Genomic DNA, 17,991 nt, shown 5'->3' on the forward strand with positions numbered 1-17,991 from the left:
GTTGGATTTTCATGATCTGGCTCCAGACGCTATCCTCCATATCTCGTCGTTCATTATCGTGTGCGAGGCTTTTCTCCACGTCACCCCACACTTCGGCTTATGGCTCAAGACCTTCAATGTGACGCCGAAGATGATCGAGGGGCGACATGTGGAGTGCGGAGGTGTCGTAATAAGCAGAAACGCCGATGCCGCGTGGCCAGAGGGTTCTTTCCTAGATGTATCCGATGTATGGCAATGGAGGTGGTTTTATGTCACGGCTCCCAGAGGCACAAAGTGGGTGGCTTCCCCCGAGTTTCGCTCGGGCCCTCCGTCACAGTTGGCGTCTTGGACAGACGTAGGACGTAATTGGGGGCCCGCTAGTGATATACCAGTACTGCAGAATCGCATCCGAGAGCTTCTTGCGAGGGACATTAATCTTGTCAGCATAATGCAAGTGATGTTAATCCGGCGGATGTTGCTGTGCCAACGCCGGCCTCTCCGGATGTGGGAGTTCAATCCAGAGGGTCCGCGGACTGTCAAGCACTTCTTCGGCTTGAAGCTCGAAGAGATGTGCAAATTATTCTTCGGATGGAAAGTAGTGTGTCCGAATACCATCGAGGATGCGGGCCTAAGCTGCAATCGCCTAGATACTCGAGTAAGTAGCCTTTATACCGGACACCCTGTTTTGTATTTGTCATGGCTGTTTATTCTGAAAATCATCTGCGTCCAGGAATGGCTCAGCAAGGCGGAGAGAATCAGGTGTCCGGCGCCACTTCCCGAAGGCTCGCCCGTCCCCACCATGGCCAAGATGCTCGACCGGGTACTCAGCAGAATGCCCTTGGGGAAAGACAAGGGAAAGAATAATGAAACCGAACCCCATATGCCACACATCCGAACTGGGGGAATTGTTACCTCCCCCAAGGAGGATAGTAGGGGAGGAGAGGCTAAGGCCTCCTCCCCGCGTGAGAAGAAGAGGGCCACCTCCGAAGATTTGGAGGCGGATATGTCCAAATTAGGGAAAAAGACATCCCCAGGGGGCCTTGCCCCGACGGGCACCCTCACCGCACCATGCCCTCCAACGGGCCATACCTCCACCGATCTGTAAGTCAATCTACAATCCGAAGGTACTGTGTTTCTCCTAGATCAATAACCAGGATTCAACTTTTTGTAGTCCGGCCAGCAGCACCTCTCAACAGGGTTCACCTTCGGGGGACCTTCCTCCGGAGATGATGGAGAGCGAGACCCCACCCCCTTCTCCGACTCATGAAGTGGGCGACACCGAGGTGTCGTCACGGAGGAGTCCGGATCTGCCGAAGCCGAAAGTCAATCCGGCGGCCGCCCTGCACCCAGAGCATTTGGCTGCAACGGGGGGCGATGGGAAGAGTCCGGCACAGTTCGATGTCTGGCCGGACGTACTGACGGATTTGCTGGAGCGAGATGCCCTCTCGAAGGAGCACCGCTCATTAATGAGCATGGTGCTCAAGAAGATTTCATCCACTACAAGCGGTTTGAATGAAGCATTCACAAGCCTGCTTAGAGGCTTTGAGGTATGTAATGGAGAATTGATTATTTCTTTGGTTGTAAGGCACGGGCTAGGTGTGCTCCATATAGATAGCAGCCCCTGAGACTCTGGTTGCCCGCCCTAGGCGGCAAACGGGGGATCATAAACCAATGATAGTGCTGTAAATGTGTGCAGGCACCTGTGGGTCCGGACGCCGGCCAGTCCGTTGAAGTTGCCGAACTAACGAGGCAAATTGGATCGATTGATGCCGATATCATGCTGGTGAATGAGCGGCTGGACAAATCACATGGTATGAGTCATGCCTTCCCTTGTATAGGGAAAATATGAAGATGGCATGATGTTGATGTAGTATGTTTGGACTGCAGATGGTGCTGCTGCCATAGAGGCCCTAAGGGAGGAACTTGCTCAAGCCAAGGAACAAGCTCAGGTGAGCAATGCGGCTGCCCTAGAGGCGGCCGAGGAACTGAGGGCCGAATAGGTTGCTCATAGCCGAAGCAAGGAAAAGATAGCCGAAATGGCTATTGAGTGAAAAGATGCCGCTGACCGGTATGAGCTCCTTAAAAAGGAGTGTGGGGGTAATTCGGACGAATTGAACAAGGCGCGGAATGCCACCAAGGAAATCTAGACCGAGCTCAGGGGTGCGTGGGAGGAGCTTCGACAGGCCGGTGAAATCGCGGCTGGGGGCTCCTATTTACTGTGGACGAAATTTTTCGATCCGAAGTACGCTCCCTTGGATGGACGATGGAGTCCGGCGGACGCATATGCGGATTAGGCGAAGAGTACGGCTGATGCTGCCGACTTCTTCAAAGGTCAAGGTGACAAGGAAGTGGAGAAGCTTTTCTGGTCGCAATTCCATGCTCCCACCTGCCCACTGCCGTTGAGTGACAATATGGCTGCTATAGCGGACCTTTACAGGCTGTCCGGGCTTGCAATGCGGTCTATAATAGACCATCTTTGGTCGAAGGGGCCTAAGCCGGATAGTTACTTTGGTTTGGTGCAGCAGTTCCTTGAGGCCGTGCCTCGGTTCGATGCCATGAGGAGATCGACGTTTGTAGAGGGTGCACGGATGGCGCTCACCCGCGTTAATGCCTATTGGACGGATATGGATGCCACCATGATAGCGGCCTAGGATCCGATGGGGGGCCAATATCCGGCCGAGCACTACTTGGCGCAGGTCACAGAAGGTGCCCGTCTAATAGAGGCGCAGTGCTTGAAGAATGTCATGTTCGAATGAATGGAATTATTGTAAAAACAATGTTTATTTTGATTATGAGGCTAGATTTATGCTATTTGCCTGAGAATATGATTATTTCCCCTGTGCGGCCGTTTATATATATGTATATACAAATATGTAATCCGAAAGTTAGCAGTCGTTGGCTTCAGCCCCCACACATACAATACAGGGGTGTTCGTTAAAAAACATGCTTAATCACACTTGATCCAACGTCTTGGTCCATTAAGGAGGTGATCGCACGACGAACTAGGCAACAAGACTATATAGCTGTAACACTTTCGCTTAGCCACGGGATTCTAAAGTGGGGCTACATGGTACCTTCACGTGCATCCGAATATGGGCGCGTATGTACCTAGCCGGGAAATGTCCCTTCGTTAATGCGGAGGAATCCTAAAGATTCCGGTGAGTCCTCGAGTGGTTGACGAGTCTCTCGATGTATCATGACAGTCTGTTTTCGGCTTTCTCTACCGAGGTGCTCGTCCAGTATAACCAGGGCACAATCGCAGTAGGTCTCCTTTGGCCACCCTAGCCGATAGTAACAGAACGTAAGGCGGCAAACCCAGGTGCCGGGCAAACCCAACATTTGACCAAAGACATGATTCGGAGCTGATGATATAAGGCCAAACTCGTGACGCCGAACACTCCCGAAGGTATTCGGACTTTATAACATATGATGAGCTCAAGAATGCCCATTCATTATAAACCCTGTGTTTCCAGGTACGTGCGTTAATCTGTCGTGGCGAAATGCCAAAAACGGCAGCATCCTCTGTGGGTATGGAACCCATGGGATGGTTAAACAACAAGAGGCAATAGAAAAGGTTTACACAAGGGCTTAATCTAAAAAGAAACTTGTTGAACGGGGCCCTGCTGCACGGCTGTGTCTTTGTCTCCGTTGTGCCGCATCCTGGTAGGGTATCGCGCGAACATTGTCTGCGGAAATTTGAAACTCATAGGAGAGTGCAACGTAAGTATGTGATGGATAATAAAAGTGTAAGATGTTGGCCTGCCAATAAGGTTGAGCCAATTGTGGGGCTTTATTACGTGTATTTAGCCCCTGGTATCCAGTATAGTATTATATATATGGTGCCCTGGTTTGATACGGGCTGCCGGACTCGTCTAACCGTGTGTGTGGTCTTAACGAGCCGTCATGTTTTTTGTTAGAGGCCGCTGATAGTCCGGCCGCTAGGTCCATCGCGTTTTCCTCTGCGTGCAAAGAGTGCTCTGTTATTCTGCTAACAATGATGACGCCACGTGGACCGGGCATCTTGAGTGTAAGGTAGCCATAGTGCGGCAATGCATTGAAGCGGGTGAAGGCCGTTCTCCCAAGCAATGCGTGATAGTTGCTTTGGAAGGGCGCGATGATGAAGAGCAGTTCTTCGCTTCTGGAGTTGCCTGGGGAGCCGAATGTTACCTCCAGTATGATGGAGCCCCTGCTGTAGGCTTCAACGCCTGGTATTACCCCTTCAAAGGTGGTGTTGATTTTATTGATCCTAGATGGGTCTATCCCCATCCTGCGGACAGTGTTCTCATATATTAAATTGAGACTACTTCCGCCGTCCATAAGGACATGGGTGAGATGGTATCCATCGATTATTGGGTCAAGCACCAAGGCATCTGATCCTTCGCACCGAATACTAGTTCGGCCGTCCAGGTGGTCGAAGGTGATCGGGCAAGACATCCAGTAGTTGGGTGTGGGTACGATGGGCTCTATATCGCGCACGTCTTTATTGACGCGTTCGTGCCTTCCCAAGGATGTGCGAGTCGCGTGGATCATGTTCACTGTTTTAACCTCTGGCGGGAATTTTTTTTGTCCCCCAGTGTTCGGCTGGCGAGGTTCATCCTCGTCTTCACTTGGTGTTTCCCTTCCCTTGTGTTCGGCGTTTAGTTTGCCGGCCTGCTTGAAGACCCAACACTCTCTATGCGTGTGGTTCACCGGTTTGTTGGGGGTGCCATGAATTTGGCATAGTCTGTCCAGGACTCTGTTCAGACCGGACGGTCCCTCTTTACTGCCTTTAGATGGCTTATTTTGCAGGTTAGGCCAAGAGCCCCTGAATCCGGCATTAACAGTTGTGTTATCCGGGCTCTCTTCCTTGTTTTGGCGTTTGTTTTTATTACGCCTTGGCTTCCCGTTGCCATCCCTTATTTCGGATGTGCTGGGGTCGCTGGTGCCTTTACGGGCTAGCCAGCTATCTTCACCCGCGCAAAAGCGGGTCATAAGGCTTGTTAGAGCTGCCATTGTCCTAGGCTTTTCTTGGACGAGGTGTCTGGCGAGCCACTCGTCACATATGCTATGTTTGAATGCCGCTAAGGCTTCGGCATCCAGACAATCAATGATTTGATTCTTCTTAGTGAGAAATCTGTTCCAAAGCTTTTGGGCGGACTCTCCGGGCTGTTGGATTATATGACTTAAATCGTCAGCATCCGGAGGCCGGACGTAAGTCCCTTGAAAATTGGCCCTGAAAGCGTCCTCAAGTTCCTCCCAAACCCGATTGAATTTTTGGGGAGGCTTTTCAACTAGTGTCTAGTTGGTCCTTTCAATTTGAGGGGAAGGTATTTGATGGTGTGGAGGTCATCCCCGCGAGCCATATGTATATGTAGGATAAAGTCCTCGATCCAGACCCCTAGGTCTGTCATTCCGTCGTATGCCTCTATGTTCACAGGTTTAAAGCCCTGTGGGAATTCATGGTCCAGTACTTCATCAGTAAAGCACAGGGGGTGAGCAGCCCCTCTATATCTAGACGCGCTGTGGCCTGCTGTCGGCTGTTGTTGTGTTCGGTGTTTATTCTGAACTGGTATTTGATGACATAGTCTTTGTGACGACCGCAGCCCCCCGCCGGGGTGTGTCCTTTAGATCCGTAAATGGACCTAGCTGCCCAGATGTCTTATCCCGGTGCTCACGTAAATCGTGTGCGTCTTCGGTAACTTCTTTGTTGCGGTTATGAAGTGGTACGTCTTGTCTCCTTGTCGTGTTACTCTTTGGTGGAACGGCCTCGTCGTCGAATTCTGGCAGTAGCTTGCACTTTGGGTAGCTCTTTGTATGGCGATCGTCGCCATATCTTTCTTCAGTGTCTAGCACTTAGTTCCATATGCGATTGAGCATTTCCTGTGCGGCTTTAAGCCGTTGCTTCTTCTTCTTCTTCTTCTTCTTCAGACTTCTTGCTGTGTCCATAAGCTTTCTGCGGAGGTTCTCTCATTCCACGCATTCTTCCGGAATGATGAATGCGTCATCGTCCGGACTGTCTTCTTGTCCTAGGCCGGTTTGATGAACTCGTCCCTCTGGATCATTGTCTTCGGGCATCTGCTCTGAAGTATGCTTGGCGTGACCTGGTTCGTCCTGCTCCATCGCTGGTTCCGTTTGGTCGTTGTTGCCTTCGGGGTTGACCAGAGTATCCATCCTTCTGGCGCTCTTGCTGATATTTTTACCATTGCTGGATTTGGATCGGCGTCTGCACCGTCGCTTTGTTTTTTGCCTAGGGGTTTTATCTTCCGGATTGTCACCGTTGTCTTCTTTGGGTGCTTCCACCATGTATATGTCACGTGACGAGGTGGGAATCTGGTACCCCATAGATTTTTAGTCTTCTCCTCCATCTTCGTCCATACCGTTGATGCCTTCGGAGTCGAAGTCAAGCACGTCAGTTAAATCATCAACCGTGGCTATGAACTAGGTGGTGGGTGGGCAATGAATTTCTTCATCGCCTGCTTCCCACTTGGGCCGGACATAGTTCGGCCTGGAATTCTCTGTTAGAGAGGGAATTTTTTAATGAGTTTAGTATGTCACCAAAGGGCGAGTGCTGGAAGATGTCTGCTGATAACCCACAAGTATAGGGGATCGCAACAGTTTTTGAGGGTAGAGTATTCAACCCAAATTTATTGATTCAACACAAGGGGAGCCAAAGAATATTCTCAAGTATTAGCAGCTGAGTTGTCAATTCAACCACACCTGGAAACTTAGTATCTGCAGCAAAGTGTTTAGTAGCAAAGTAATATGATAGTGGTGGTAACAGTAACAAAAGTAAAGACATCAAAAGTAATGTTTTAGGTATTTTGTAGTGATTGTAACAGTAGCAACTGAAAAGTAAATAAGCGAGAACCAGTATATGGAAAACTCATAGGCACCGGATTAGCGATGGATAATTATGCCGGATGCGGTTCGTCATGTAACATCAGAACATAGGGTGACACAGAACTAGCTCCAGTTCATCAATGTAATGTAGGCATGTATTCCGTATATAGTCATACATGCTTATGGAAAAGAACTTGCATGGCATCTTTTGTCCTACCCTCCCGTGGCAACGGGGTCCTATTGGAAACTAAGGGATATTAAGGCCTCCTTTTAATAGAGAACCAGAACAAAGCATTAGCACATAGTGAATACATGAACTCCTCAAACTATGATCATCACCGGGAGTGGTCCCGATTATTGTCACTTCAGGGTTGCCGGATCATAACACATAGTAGGTGACTATAGACTTGCAAGATAGGATCAAGAACACACATATATTCATGAAAACATAATAGGTTCAGATCTGAAATCATGTCACTCGGGCCCTAGTGACAAGCATTAAGTATAGCAAAGTCATAGCATCATCAATCTCAGAACATAATGGGGGATCAAACCCTAACAAAACTAACTCGATTACATGATAAATCTTATCCAACCCATCACCATCCAGCAAGCCTACGATGTAATTACTCACGCACGACGGTGAGCATCATGAAATTGGTGATGGAGTATGGTTGATGATGACGATGGTGACGAACCCCCCTCTCTGGAGCCCCGAACGGACTCCAGATCAGCCCTCCCGAGAGAGATTAGGGCTTGGCGGCGGCTCCGTATCGTAAAATGCGATCATTTCTTCTCTCTGATTTTTTTCTCCCCGAAAGCCAATATATGGAGTTGGAGTTGGCGTTGGAGGGCCACCAGGGGGCCCACAAGGTAGGGGGGCGTGCCCAGGGGGGGGTGCCCCCACCCTCGTGGACAGGATGTGGGCCCCCTGGTCTTCATATTTTGCGAGGATTTTTTTATTGATTTTTCTAAGGTGTTCCATGGAGTTTCAGGTCATTCCGAGAACTTTTATTTTCTGCACATAAAACAACACCATGACAATTCTGCTGAAAACAGCGTCAGTCCAGGTTAGTTCCATTCAAATCGTACAAGTTAGAGTCCAAAACAAGGGCAAAAGTGTTTGGAAAAGTAGATACGAAGGACACCTATCAACTCCCCCAAGCTTAAACCCTTGCTTGTCCTCAAGCAATTCACTTGACAAACTGAAAGAGAAAAAGAAAAAACTTTTACAAACTCTGTTTGCTCTTGTTGTTGTAAACATGAAAAGCCAGCATTCAAGTTTCAGCAAATATTATGAACTAACCATACTCACAATAACACATAGGTCTCACAATTACTCATATCAATAGCATAATCAGCTAGCGAGCCATAATAATAAAACTCGGATGACAACACTTTCTCAAAATAATCATAACATGCTATAACAAAATGGTATCTCGCTAGCCCTTTCTGAGACCGCAAAACATAAATGCAGAGCACCTTTAAAGATCAAGGACTGACTAAACATTGTAATTCATGGTAAAAGAGATCCAGTCAAGTCATACCCAATATAAACCAATAATAATGAATGCAAACGACAGTGTGCTCTCCAGCGGGTGCTTTTAATAAGAAGGGTGATGACTCAACATAAAAGTAAATAGATAGGCCCTTCGCAAAGGGAAGGAGAGATTTGTAGAGGTGCCAGAGCTCGGTTTTGAAATAGAGATAAATTATATTTTGAGCGACATACTTTCATTGTCAGCATAACAACTAAAATACGACGATATGTTCCATGCTAAACAGATTATAGGCGGTTCCCAAACAGAATGGTAAAGTTTATACTCCCCCTCCTCCACAAGCATCAATCCATGGCTTGCTCGAAACAACGAGTGCCTCCAACATTCAACGGGTCCCAAGGGGAGTTTTGTTTGTAGTTATTTTGATTTAGTTTGCATAAAGCATGGGACTGGGCATCCCGGATACTAGCCATTTTCTCGTGAATGAGGAGCGGAGTCCACTCCTCTTGAGAATAACCGCCTAACACGGAAGATAAGGGCAGCTCTAGTTGACATATGTGCTATTTGAGCATGCAAAACAGAATGTTTATTTGAAGGTTTAGAGTTTGGCACATACAAATTTACTTGGAACGGCAGGTAAATACCGCATATTGGAAGATATAGTGGACTTATATGGAACAACTTTGGGGTTTAAGGAGTTTGGATGCACAAGCAGTATTCCTGCTTAGTATAGGTGAAGGCTAGCAAAAGACTGGGAAGCAACCAACTGAGAGAGCGACAACAGTCGTAAACATGCATTAAAATTAATTTACACCGAACACACGCATGAGTAGGATATAATCCACCATGAACATAAATATCATGAAGGCTATGTTGATTTGATTCAACTACATGCGTGAACATGTGCCAAGTCTAGTCACTCAATACATTTAAAGGAGGATACCATCCCATCATACCACATCATAATCATTCTAATAGCATGTTGGCACGCAAGGTAAACCATTATAACTCATAGCTAATCAAGCATGGCACAAGCAACTATAATCTCTAAATGTCATCGCAAATATGTTTACTTCATAATAGCCGACTCAGGAATGATGAATCATCATATTTACACAAACAAGAGAGGTCGAGTTCATACCAGCTTTTCTTATCCCAATAAGTCCATCATATATCATCATTATTGCCTTTCACTTGTGCGACCGAACGGTGTGTATAATAATAAGAGTGCACGTGCATTGGACTAAGCTGGAATCTACAAGCATTCAACTCAAGAGAAGACAAGTAATATGGGCTCGAAGTTAAATAAACAATCATGCATATAAGAGCCACTAAGCATTTTCAATATAGTCTTCTCGACCCCCAAAGAAAAGAAAAGAAATAAAAACTATTTACACGGGAAAGCTCCCAACAAGTAAAAGAAGAACGGGAAATATTTTTGGGTTTTCTTTTTAATTCTACTACAAGCATGGAAAGTAAACTAACTAATTTTTTTGATTTTTCTGAAGGTTTATTAAACACACAAGAAGAAAGCAGGAAAAAGAAATTTAAACTAACATGGATATTACAGTGAAAAAGTATGAGCACCGACAGCTAGCAATGAGTGTGTGTGAACATGAATGTAATGTCGGTGGGAAATACGTACTCCCCCAAGCTTAGGCTTTTGGCCTAAGTTGGTCTATTGCCAGGGATAGCCTGGCGGATACCCGTAGGTGTAGCTGGGGTCGTAGTGTGATCAGTGGCTATCGCTGCCTGAGCTGTAGCGTGGAGTCGAGTAGCCTCCGCTCTCCTCTCGTACTCATCTGCCTCCTCTCTGGTAATAATATATCTTCCCTTTTTCTGTGAATCAAAGAAAGCAGGAGCAGGAAGAGCAATATGGACTACACGACATTTATTAAAGATTAGTCGATACTGGAGAGGTGGTTCAGTCCTCTCAACAAACTGGTGGGAAACCATAGAATCAAAATCTAAATAAGAAGGGGGTAATTCCATATCACCCTTGCGAATGTCTATTGTCGTTGTACTAGAGTAGGGGTACCCTAGTATCCCGAACTTGTGCACGGGCAGTTGCAGCACCCCACGGCAAGGCTTGCCGGGTGACCGCCAAGGTCCTCCATGGTTCCTTTGGAACCATTCAAGAACAAAGTATTCAAGCCAAGGAGAGAAGGCCCCGGCAAGAGGAGCTTGTCGGGAAGGCCAACCAAGGCATCGCAAGGAACTTGCCGTGACGCGCCACGCGTCCCGGCAAGGCCCGGTGAGCGACAAGCTTCCGGGCACGACAAGACAATATCCGCGGCAAGGCGCTTGCTGCGACAAGCTACCACTCAGTACCCGTGCTCCAGCACATCCACCAATGTGTCGCCCTCAGGCCTTTCCAGACGCGCGTGGCAAGAGGCTGTGCAGCCAGCGGTGCGCGGTGGCAAGCGACGCTGACAAGACTGCCATCATGGCGAATGGTGGCGTCCCTGACGGTCCTTTTTGCACTATTTGGGCGACGCAGACGGGCATTTAATTCCTTTGTCCCCTGCCGTCAGGGTTAGGTAGGATACACTGTACAAGTAGTTGTACCAACCGCAATTCCTTTTCCATTTTTGCCCTTGTCTACGTTGCCACCTGTCGGAGACCCCTTGAGCATATAAAAGGAGGCCCATGCGCAACGTAGGGCGGGGGGTTTCGAAGCCAGAAAAACACTCATGCTCGGTCTCGTTAGCAGCTGGTGCGTACTGTAGCACTCAGCGCTCCTGAGCAAGAACTCAATACAATCAGACAAGCAGCAGTAGGAGTATTATCTCTCCGGAGAGCTCCGAAGCTAGGTAGAACTGCTCGTGTGCTTCGCCTCGATCCGCTCTTCGTGCGACCTCCCCCCCCGCCGAACCGAAAGGGGCTCGGTCCGCCGGTCCCATAGGTGTTCGTGGATCAGCTTTCCGACATCTTTGGCACGCCAGGTAGGGGGCGTCGAGGTTGTGTGAACCTGATCCGGCGTTCACACGAGCTTGATCTTCATCTTCTTCATCGACATGCCACCGAAGAAGAAGGCTTCGGCGGCAGCTGTTCCGTCCACGTCGATCCCACCACCACCGGAGCAAACAAGTGGTGGGGTAGACGCTGGCGGAAGAACGGGCGTCGACGAGGGAGCTCACGGTGCTGCCAGGTCCAAGGAGAAGGCTGCACAGACCTCGGCGTCCGTACATGCACCGCGCCCGTCTCAGGAGGCGCAGGATCGACAGCGTCATGGTATTCGCAGTGCCATACGTTTGTTGGACCAAGATCGAGCTGGTGGATCTCGGGGTGCTCAAGACCAGCATGCATGCCAACGTGCTGGCACGAGCGAGACACGGTCGCCTGGACGGGATACTGCTCCTTCTAACATAGTTAGAAGTCCGAGCATATCCCGCTCCTCGCACCGTTCGCCACTGCCACCCACCACTCCAGCAGAAGCTTTGGCGCGAGCTCAACTGCTCCTGGATTACCCTCCAACGGAAGACAAGATCGATCAATGGAGGGCCACCATTCAGAGTCTCATCGGCTTCGCCAACGGCGACACTCCGCGGCAGCCGAGTGCGTCGCTGCCGCGGCAGGACTGCCAGGCACGAGCCGGTGGCGACGAAACCGGTGGGGGTGCAACCACCATGCACTCTCCACCCCGAAGGCCAAGATCGCCGACTCGCCGGATCCACCTCGACAGCGACTCCACCGCATCATCAGATCCACGAGCTCGTCGCGATCAGCGCCAAGTTCTTCATGAACGACAGCAAGAAGACGCTCGTACTCGCATCGAGCGCCGAAGAGAAGCGCGGCGTCAATCGGACCAGCGCGCTGGGCCCTCTGTCGACATGCATGCACCAGGGGAACCAGGCGACTTGCCGTACGCGGTAGGTTGCCCTGCGTTCACTCGTGAGCTGCGGCAAGTCCAGTGGCCCAGCACGAAGAATTTCAAGCCAGATGTACCAGAGAAGTACGACGGCAAGTCGCATCCGTCGGAGTTCCTCAGCATCTACACCATCGCGGTGCAAGCTGCCGGGGGGCGGGACGACAAGATCCTGGCCAACTACTTCCCGCTGGTGCTCAAGCCCAATGTCAGATCCTGGCTCATGCACTTGCCAGACAACTCCATATCCTCCTGGGCAGACCTATGCCATCAGTTTGTCGGCGCCTTTACAGGCGGCCACAAGCCTCATGGCCAAGAGAGCGACCTTCATCTGCTCGCCCAGAAGGAAGGAGAGCCCCTGCGCAAGTACATTCAGAGATTCAGCCGTGTACAGCACAACATCCCAGATGTCCACCCTGCCGCGGTAATCAGCGCGTTCCACCAGAACGTGCGAAACCGCAGGATGCGGGAGGAGATGGCTATGTGCAAGATCAGAGACGTCAGTGAGCTATATGCCCTGGCCGACAAGTGTGCACGTGCTGAGGAAGGGAGGAAACTCCCCGGAGAGAATATAGGAGCAGGAGGATCTGATAGTGAGGAGACTGCCCCGGCAAAGAAAAACCGGCGGCGGAACAACAGGAAGAAGAAAGGCAAAGATGTGCTAGTCGTTGAGCAGTCCGGCAACGGAGGTGGCGCCAAGAAAGCCAAAGCTGGTAGCTCCGGCGAGGAGGCTGTGGCGGTCGCCGACAAGCAGGACGGCACCAACAAGCAGTACTGCAAGATCCACCGCACCAAGGGCCATGACCTCCAGAGCTGCAAGAAGGTCGAGCAGCTTGTCGAGCAGCAAAAGGCTGAATACGAGCGACGCGACAAGGAGAAGGCCCAGGAAGGTGCTGGAGGAGCCGGCAAGAAACGCCCCGGCCGAGGAGGACGCCGCGGCAAGGCCAAGCAGCGGCAAGGAGACAGACCTCCCCGCGGCCGCGACAAGGATGAAGATGACGACGACGATGAAGATATGGATGATGACGAGACCGATGAGCAGGAGTTCCAGAAAGCCACAGAGGTCCTATGCGTTGACGGAGGTGCTTCTCTGCATACTTCACACCGCCAGCTCAAGCAGTGGGTGCGGGAAGTTAATGCGGCAGAACCACCCGTCGAGTCACGCAGGCCTCTGAAATGGTCCAGCACGCCTATCATCTTTGATATTGAGGACCACCCTGATCGCATAACTGCGGTCGGGTGCTTGCCGATGTTGGTTTCACCAACTATCCGCAACCTCAAGGTCACTAAGATGCTAGTTGACGGCGGGGCCGGCTTGAACCTGATCTCCTCCGCGGTACTCCAGAAACTCCAGATCCCTGATGGCGAGCTCGAAGAGACCGGCACGTTCCAAGGAATCAATCCGGGAAGGAGCAAGCCGAAGGGAAAGATCACGTTGCCGGTGACATTTGGCAGCGAGTTGAACTTCAGGACTGAGAGGGTCACTTTTGACGTTGCTGACTTTCCATTGCCTTACAATGGGATACTCGGCCGTCCAGCACTCGCCAAATTCATGGCAGCCTCTCACTATGCATACAACATGCTGAAGATGCCAGGCCCGATAAGTGTCATCTCTGTCCCTGGCGACAAGAAGGATGCTCTTATCTGCGCCGACAAGATCTACCGGGAAGCAGCAGCCGCAACAGATCGCAAGTCACTTGCCGTTGAAGCTCCCGGGGCGAAGAAGAAGACCAAGTCCGGCAAGAGTTCTGATGCCCACTCCGGCAAGCGCACCTCTTCGGAGTGCTGCGCTACCGTCGAGGACGCACCATCGAGCTCCACCGGCAAGTGTAAGAAAACAATGGTAGCTCCACCTGAGACCAAGAAGGTGTCCGCCAAGGAGGATGGCACTGGTGGTACCTTCACCATCAGTGCCACTCTCGACCCTAAATAGGAAAGCGCGCTCGTTGCTTTCCTGCGGGCGAACGTCGACGTATTTGCGTGGCAACCGTCTGACATCCCCGGTGTTCCCAGGAAAGTAATCGAGCACCATCTTGCCGTCTGTCCTCATGCGCGGCCCGTCAAGCAGAAAGTCAGGAAACAGGCAGTGGAGCGCCAAGAATTCATCGCAGAAGAAATCAAGAAATTGGAAGCAGCAGGCCTCGTTAGAGGAGTGCTCCATCCTACGTGGTTGGCCAACCCTGTAGTCGTGCGCAAGGCAAACGGGAAATGGAGGCTTTGTATCGACTTTACCGATGTCAATAAAGCTTGTCCCAAAGACCCATTTCCCTTGCCGCGCATCGACCAGATTGTTGACTCCACGGCCGGATGTGACTTGCTTTCATTTCTTGATGCATACTCAGGATACCATCAGATCTTCATGGCAGAAGAGGATGAGGAGAAGACCGCATTCATCACCCCATGTGGCACATACTGTTTCGTACGGATGCCTTTCGGTTTAAAGAATGCTGGTTCAACATTTGCAAGGGTAGTCCATGACGCTTTTGAGCCGCAAATACACAGAAATGTGGAAGCCTACATGGATGACATAGTGGTCAAGAGCAAGGACAAGGCGACTCTGATTCAAGATTTAGACGAAACCTTTGCAAATCTGCGCAAGATCAACCTCAAGCTTAACCCCGAGAAGTGCGTGTTTGGAGTCCCCTCCGGCAAGCTTCTCGGGTTCTTCGTGTCTCAGCGGGGAATTGAAGCCAATCCCGACAAGATCAAGGCCATTGAGCAGATTGAAGCTCCAAAGCGCGTCAAGGATGTACGAAGACTTGCCGGTTGCGTAGCTGCTCTCAGCAGGTTTATCTCTAGGTCTGCTGAGCGCGCCCTGCCATTTTTCAAAATATTGAAAAAGGCAGGTCCAATGAAATGGACTCCGGAAGCGGAGGCTGCGCTGCAGGACTTAAAGAGATACCTGTCCTCCACTCCAACACTTGTCGCACCTAAGCCACAAGAGAAGTTGCTGCTATATATAGCGGCAACCAATCAAGTGGTTAGTGCTGCGTTAGTAGCGGAGAGGGAGGCGGATGATGAGCCAGCAACCACGGCAGATGCATCCAGCGACAAGCAGGAGACTTCACCGGCAAGCTCTGGTCCCGACAAAGATGGATCTGCGCAGGCGCATGAGAAGATGCAGAAAAGAATGGTGCAGCGCCCAGTTTACTTTGTCAGTTCCCTTCTGCAGGGGGCTAGGTCAAGGTATTCTGGTGTGCAGAAATTGCTTTTCGGCCTTCTCATGGCCTCGAGAAAGCTGCGCCATTACTTCCAAGCACATGAGATCACAGTCGTCACTCGTTTTCCGCTGAAGAGGATACTGCAAAATCCAGAAGCAACAGGCAGGATTGTCGAGTGGGCACTGGAACTGTCAAGCTTTGGCCTCAAGTTTGAGAGCACTTCAACTATCCAAAGCAGAGCATTGGCAGAGTTCATAGCAGAGTGGACGCCAACACAAGATGAAGAAGTTCCAGAAACGAGCATCCCCGTCAAGGAAGCAAGCAAAGAGTGGCTGATGTACTTTGATGGTGCTTTCTCGCTGCAAGGCGCCGGTGCGGGCGTGCTACTTGTTGCACCCACCGGAGAGCACCTCAAGTACGTAGTCCAGATGCACTTTCCCAAGGAGCAAGCAACGAACAATACTGCAGAGTATGAAGGTTTGCTTGCCGGTCTCAGGATCGCAGCAGACCTTGGAATCAAGAAGCTCATTGTCAGGGGTGACTCACAGCTTGTCGTCCGCCAAGTGAACTAGAATTATCAGAGTCCGTTGATGGAAGCCTACGTTGATGAAGTGAGAAAGCTAGAAGAGCACTTTGACGGCCTACAGATGGAACATGTTCCAAGAGCTCAGAACGACATTGCCGATGGCCTGTCAAAGTGCGCCGCACTTAAGTTACCTGTGGAACCAGGGATCTTTGTGCTCAAGCTGACTCAACCGTCTGTAACGCCATCAACTGGACAGAGAAAGAAGAGGAAGTTGATTTCTGGTGACTATTTTCCGGCAGAGCTCCCCGAAGCCACCGCCAAGAAGGTCCTCAAGATCAACACCAAAGGTGCTGAGGAGCAGTCTGCTCCGGCAAGCCTTAGGGTTTGTTCCGTTGAAGCAGACGCTCCCGACAAGTTTTGCTCCGGCAAGCTTGCCGGGGAACGTCAAGCTCCGGCTGAGCCGCAGGTTCTCGCCGTAGAAGCGGATGTTCCCGCAGCAGCAGATGTGCCTTTAGTCTTTGTTGTCGAGCCGCAAGCTCCAGCATGGGCACAGCAGATTGTCCGTTTCCTTCAGACAGGAGAACTTCCCGAAGAGCAAGAAGAAGCGGAAAGAGTAGCCCGGCAGTCAAGTATGTACCAGTTTGTCAACGACACACTGTACAGAAGAAGACTCAACACCGTGAAATTGAAGTGTATTCACCGGGAAGACGGACAAAAGCTGTTGGCAGAGATACATGGAGGCATATGTGGTCACCACATTGGCGCAAGAGCACTTGCCGGCAAAGCGTTCCGGCAAGGTTTCTTTTGGCCGACAGCCCTCCAGGATGCAACTGCACAAGTAACCAAGTGTGAAGCGTGCCAGTTCCATTCCAAGCAGATACACCAGCCAGCTCAAGCTCTCCAGACGATCCCTTTATCCTGGCCATTTTCGGTCTGGGGGCTCGATATCCTCGACCCTTTTCCCCGAGCTGTCGGGGGCTTTGAGTACTTGTACGTTGCAATCGACAAGTTCACAAAGTGGCCGGAAGTGGAACCAGTGAGGAAGGTGACAGCACAGTCAGCAGTCAAGTTCTTCAGGTCGATTGTTTGCCGTTTCGGGATCCCTAACAGGATCATCACCGACAACGGCACACAATTCACGAGCCGCACCTTCATGCAGTACGTCCAAGATCTTGGCGCCAAGGTCTGCTTCGCTTCTGTTGCTCATCCGAGAAGCAACGGTCAAGCGGAGAGGGCAAATGCTGAAGTGCTGCGCGGGCTCAAGACCAGGACTTTCGACAGGCTGCGCAAGTGCGGAAGAACTGGATTGAGGAGCTGCCGGTGGTTCTTTGGTCGATCAGGACGACGCCAAATCGAGCCACTGGCCAGACACCTTTCGCTCTAGTCTATGGAGCAGAGGCAGTTCTCCCCACGGAACTCGTATACGGATCACCTCGAGTGCTCGCTTATGATGAGCTTGAGCAAGAGCAGCTGCGACAAGATGACGCGCTGCTCCTTGAGGAGGACCGTCTTCAGGCTGCTGTACGAGCTGCTCGATACCAGCAAGCTTTGCGCCGCTACCATAGCCGCAAAGTTAATGCCAGAAGTTTCGAGGAAGGCGACCTTGTTCTTCGGCGCGTTCAGTCCGCCAAGAATTCCAACAAGTTGACGCCGAAGTGGGAAGGCCCTTACCGGGTGAAACGAGTCACTAGGCCTGGCGCTGTCCGCCTTGAGACCGAAGATGGCATTCCGGTGAGCAACTCCTGGAACATTGAGCATCTTCGTAAGTTTTACCCGTAGGGCGCGGTTGCCGGAATCTTTTCCGGCAACCACCTTTTGTACAAGTCTTGCCGATGTTGCATGTAATCCTTTGTACAAAGCCGGGCGCAGACCCCGTGCATAAGTAAAGCTCATGTGCTCCGCACATCTTGTCAATATCATGCTGTCTACTTTATTTTGCATGCGTTATCTGACACTTTGTGCAGCGCCTACCCCCGGTAAGCAATAACGAGCCGTAAGGCTCCATATCTTTATTTTCTCTTCTTTCTTTTTCTCAAAAAGGAAAGGAAGGTTCCCTCGCACACAAGTTTGCCGGGGGGAAAGGAGAAGATAATGGTGTGGACTAGGCATCGTTCAAGGAAGTTTCGCCTTACCGGAAAG

The sequence above is a fragment of the Triticum aestivum genome, chromosome 4B, assembly GCF_018294505.1.
Source record: "Triticum aestivum cultivar Chinese Spring chromosome 4B, IWGSC CS RefSeq v2.1, whole genome shotgun sequence".
Classification (NCBI taxonomy): Eukaryota; Viridiplantae; Streptophyta; class Magnoliopsida; order Poales; family Poaceae; genus Triticum; species Triticum aestivum.